The sequence below is a fragment of the Lepisma saccharinum genome, unplaced genomic scaffold (genome assembly GCF_977018435.1).
Source record: "Lepisma saccharinum unplaced genomic scaffold, izLepSacc3.1 HAP1_SCAFFOLD_1068, whole genome shotgun sequence".
Lineage (NCBI taxonomy): Eukaryota > Metazoa > Arthropoda > Insecta > Zygentoma > Lepismatidae > Lepisma > Lepisma saccharinum.
The window spans coordinates 5,955-11,908 of record NW_028143716.1 but is presented as its reverse complement, the minus strand read 5'-3'; positions in this window follow the sequence as shown (position 1 = coordinate 11,908).

The window sequence follows — 5,954 nt, the reverse complement described above, 5'->3', positions numbered from 1 at the left end:
AACTTCAAAATTCAGAAAAACACACATTTTACTCAATTTACAATACATACTACCCATATTTGTTTTCTTTTTAAAAACACTATGTACAGTGCGCTCCATAAGTTTTATGCTGTATTTTATTCGACGAAATAACAGTTTCAAAATTCAGAAAAACTTACATATTTTACTCAATTTGCAATACATACTACCAATATTTGTTTTTATTCTAAGAACACCATGTACAGCCGGCTCCATACGTATTATACTGTATTTTATTTAGCGAAATAAAAGCTTCAAAATTCAGAACATTTTACACTACAGGTTATTAGATATTTTTACATCTTTTGTTACACTACTGGTAGATGTTAGCCTATTAGTAGTCGCTCTAGCTCCTCCCCTAATTGACGTAGAGCGGATCTGATTACATATTCGTAATCTGCACGTCGAGACCTTTCGTTAGAGTGGTCGGAAGGTGGGTCTACGATCGAATCCGGTACCTCTTTTATCAAAACATAGTTAATTTCAGGATTCGTGGTTCTTTTTTCATTAAACTTTTGGGGTTTGTATCCTGTCTTAGGCATTCTAATATAGTACTATTTATATACAAAAACAATATTGTTCTGTACACAATCTTTTATTAACACATTGAACTTCTACAGAAAAATTACACATTTTCTACACATACAAACTTGTTTTTATTTCAACTCGTACTACAGGTTATTAGATATTTTTACATATTTCGTTACACTACTGGTAGATGTTAGCCTATTAGTATGTGTTAGTTACTCGTTCAGTTTTCCTTTTTTCAACATCTCCATCATTCGTTCATGTATATTTTCCCCTGTTTCTCCTGTCTTCTTATTTTCACCCTTCTCATTTCTCAGACCTTTAAACACCTCCATCAATTCGAAACATATTCTTAAAGCTAGATGGGAAGGTACATATTGCGCTCTTTGTATATTTTCTATAAAATCGCCAAACACTGGCGCATCTCGTTTCTTGTCAACAATGTAAGTAAATATTTTGACCAAACAGTCCACCGATACCTCGATATCTTTACATGTGTCTTCTAATTTTACCAATAACTCTTCCGCCAGTCCATTTTCTTCACAGAAATTCACATAATTGCCGATGTGTTTTTCAACCTGTCTTCCATGTGTTTCACTCCATAAGTTTCTTCGTTCTGTCGGGCCTGCTGTTGTCTTTGAGTCACGTGACTGTGACGTCACAAAATGGAAGTCACGTGACCCGATTATATTATTAAATTAATATTAATTTACATATTATTATATTATTATTCTTATTATTCAGACCACACCCAATTCCTGGAATTTCAAACTCATCAACGCCAGCCAAAAACACCTCCTTCCCCGGAATGACTCATCAACGCCATCTCTTTTCAAACAAACGAAACACGTACTCAAATTCCTAGAATTTCTGACTCATCAACGCCATCTGTTTTCAGACACCGGAAACTCCCGACCAAATGTCATCGGGAAAACCCCGAATACTTCCCCCTCCCCCCACACCCAATTCCTGGAATTTCAAACTTATCAACGCCCGCCAAAAACACCTCCTTCCCGGAATGACTCATCAACGCCATCTCTTTTCAAACAAAAGAAACACGTACTCAAATTAGTAGAATTTCTGACTCATCAACGCCATCTGTTTTCAGACACCGGAAACTCCCGACCAAATGTCATCGGGAAAACCCCGAATACTTCCCCCTCCCCCAACAACAACCAGATCGGGAAAACCCCGTCCTCCAACCAACCAGAATCCTCCTTACAAAATAAGCCCCGCCCATTTATGACGTCACAACCAATCAAATTCATCCTTACAAAATAAGCCCCGCCCCTTTTATGACGTCATCAAAAAAATTAGCGCTACGTCATCAATTGATCTTTGATCGTTCTTTTCCAATCAATTGATTTATCGACTTCAACGCGGGTGCATTACTACTATCACTGGTTTTAATATCGCAACAAAATGCACTCCAGATCTGCGCTGCGACACATGCTTGCATTTCCACGAGCATCGCTCGTTCACGACTCTTGAAACAGCACGAAGAGTCACAGCACAGTCCCACGACTCTTTCCCCATCATTCGTTCACGACTCGCGAGTCGGCAGGAAGAGTCATTAAGAACCTTAACGACTCGCTCGCCTTAGCGACTCTTCTCCTCACTCATCGTTCGCTCGCGAGTCGCGAGCTCTCTTACACAAGGCGCGGCGGCGGCAGTCTCGCCAGCAGACTGGATCTACAGTTTAAAGTAGGATCCACCCGCTCGCTCTCCGCGGATGGCTAACAGCTGTGTTTAAGAAATATATATCTCTCTTGAATATTATCCATGTCCATCCCATATCCATGTTTTTGTTGTTCTACAGTCATTCAATATAAGTTTCTGCCAATATCATAATGTATGATCGAATTTCTATAAAGCGGGCCAAATTATACGTATGTATTTTTTTTAATGTTGCTTTCTACTAGTAAAATACCTTAACACGTAGGCTCACCGCAGATGGCCAACAGCTGTTTATATCACTCGTGAACATGACCCATGTCCATCTTACGTAGTTGTTCCTAATTCTGCAGTCATTCAATAAAAGCTTTTTTGCAGTATCATGTACGATGAAATTTATGATTAAACTTCTGTATTTATTCTTTAATGCTGTTTTCATTAGTAAAATATTTACACGTTAATGTTAATGGAATATTTCACGTCCTATGAAAACGATTTTGTCAGACAATGTTTAAAGTTCACTTTATGCTCGGGATTGAAGCTACATTTTAAACTGGGGGTCTAAATCACTGGGCAAGGTGCCTCCACCGAGGATCGAATCCGAGACAGGAAGCGATTTCCTTACCAGGATTTAACAAGGAATGAAAGGATGGCTGAATAACATAAATAAAACATACTCCATGGTGCATGTTCTTTGTTCCTTGGTTTCTATGTTGGCCAGCTTGAAATAATCTTGGAGTGACAGATAAGTGGTGTCGCCCTCCTCAAAGTAAGCCTATTGACACCGAAAGTTCCGGGTTCGAACCCCAGCCCAGAGATGAGTGGTAATCTGTATTTAACCTCTTGTCAATTACTCTAATCACCATCCATCCTCCGTCGTTGCCATAGGCGCCGACTCCATGTGGCTTAGGGGGGCTCGAGCCCCCCCAATGTTAATGATGTGTGGGCAGAGCCCCCCCAAAATAATTTTGCTTAAGAGGATCTAATGTATTATTTTTCTTATCTTGTAAAGTTTACTCTGTGCCACATGAACTTAACTTTAAATACACATTGAAATGTTCTAGATATCAACTTTGGGGGGCTGAGACCGCTGAACCATCAACTTTGGGAGGGGCTATAATCGGAGACAGAAAAACACATGACTTATTACTATATACTAAGTATATAATTATTATTTACTATTATACATATATTAATCAGAGACGTAATGAATGTAACCAACGACTTGTTAAAGACTGTTTGGGAATCCCCTAAGAGAATACAAATATATAGGAATATTATTGATGTGAATGAGAAGGCTGGCCATACTGGACTGCGACCACTTTCCCTGGTCGGTGGATGTTGAGAGCCTCCAGTATGCAACAGATCTTAAGGAACTATGAAAACCTTCTCAATTTTCTTGAGAAATTTTCTGAAGAAGATTCTACTGACTGCTTCACTTCAAGACATTTTTCTTTCTCTCCCTCTACTGCCACGTGATGGGTCCAATACAAGAGGCAAACTGTAGGATTGTCTCCACGCATTGGTGCCACAGAAGTGGAATCAAAACTAAAATACTTGACTGACATCTTTCAAGAAAAGCGAATGTGTTTTGAACAGTTCTGGCTGAAATGTACAGAGGACAAACCGATCCTCGTTGATGAGCCAGAATTGCCCCGGCAACGTCACGTCCCTAAGAGACTTGAAAATTCTGATGCTGCCAAAACTCACAAGTTCTACACTCCAAAATAGGATTATAGATCAATATACACTGGCGTGTGTGACACAGCAAAATCATGTGTTAAACGAGGACATGAATCTACAGAACTACAAAAAGTAACAGCCATAGAGAAAGAATGCATCTCAGCTGTGAACATTTGCACAAATGTTTCAGCAAACGCGGGAATTCTTTCGCCAAGATTTGGATGCCGATAGGCTCTCCTTACACATGTCCATGCTTGGTGATATCGCCAAACAGAAGAAAGTGGCTCTAACTACCATGCGTGACATAAGGAAGTTTCTCTTGGAAGACAGCACCCTTCAGGAGCCAAATTCATGACGGTCCTCCGCACTGTGCCAGTGACGACAGCCACAGCCGAAAGGTCATTCAATGCTATTAGCCGACTAAAGACATATTTGAGATCTACAATGAGGCAGAAGAGACTAAGCAGCTTAGCGGTACTCCACATACATCAAACTGTGCTTGATAATTTGGACCTGAGACCGCTCGTTACTGAGTTCATAAAAAAAATAACCCACTGCGTAGAGCAAATTTCGCTTTATTTTTAAATCATGTTCATATGTTTTTGTTGTGTATGTCACTTTATATCTTAGTGTACATGCTATTTTTTTATTATTGCAAAATTAAATTTAAAAAGTAAAATATTGTAGCAAGAACAAAAAATTAAAACTATTTTCCTGCGATTTGTGTTAGCATTTATGTAAATAATTAAATAAAACTGTTAAATATTGTAAATATTCATTATTTTATGAGTTATTTGCAACCCATCACATGTCTGTTGCGGACATTAAAACACACCCATGCCCTCGCCGGGACTCGAACCCGAGACCCCTGGATCAAAGCGAGTTGAGTCGACCACCCAACACGCTCGGCTACAGAGGCCGGCATAAAACTGTTAGGTCGGTCTCTTAATGTAAATACATACTTTTCAATAAAAATGTTAATTGTTATCTAAAAAAATGAGCAGACACAAAAGACATCAAGAGACTTTGAAACATTTTCTAAACGTTTTTCATGTTACATTTCATTTGCATGAGGAACATAATAGCTGCTTAAAAACTGCCATACGAAGATGTAATTTTTATTTTTAAAAAAGGGAGGGAGAGAGTCATTCATTCATTTATTTCAGTGATCAGAGCCCCCCCCCCAATAATTTTGACAAGTCGGCGCCCCTGGTCGTTGCCTTGTAACGATACCTGGTGGATCCCACTTTAAACTGTAGATCCAGTCCCGATTAGCTTATCTGTACGTAAAATTCATTCATCCTCGCTGTCAATACTAAGTAATTAGGTATAAAAGATGCATAAAATACAACAAAGCGTGTTAGGCAGTTAAAATATTAAAACTGAATTAATAAATTATAAAATATAATTACTCCATGCTAATTTATAAGAAATTATAGCATTTTAAAATTTGTTTGTTCCTTAATGGGAAAATAACTAGTAGCTTATTTCTTCTGTTCATTCTCATGTTAACAGATTTGTTTTCTTGGATAAATAAAATTGAACGGTAAATTAAAAGGTTTACATGTGCACGAAGCGGAAGAGCAACTCGATCGAGTATCATGGTGAGACAAGATGACTTAACACATCGTTTCAACTCGTGAATTAGAATGCATATCTTGTTCGTGATTTGATTTCAAGTTAAAAACACCTGTCAGGTCTTGTTCGCTTATCGATTTCAAAGCATAAATCGGTATCGTTACTCCAATGAGACGAGATTCTCGGACAGTACATTTTACACAGAGTGTCTCTCATCATCTCACCAACTTTGGAAGGGTTGGCCCTGTTTTCATTGCGATTTTGTAATGCCCTGATACTTGTGAAACTGATTCACTTCCAACAATTTCAGTCGCCTCTGTGGAGGAGTGGTTAGAACAGTGCGCTAAGAGGAATCTCGGAATTGAGTGTCACTTCATCAATTTCATTATATCATCACTGATTTTCATGTTCGCGATTAGCCAAAGTGGCAGAAGAGCAAAGCCTGGGCAAAAGTGGTATCCCGAGCCGCTATG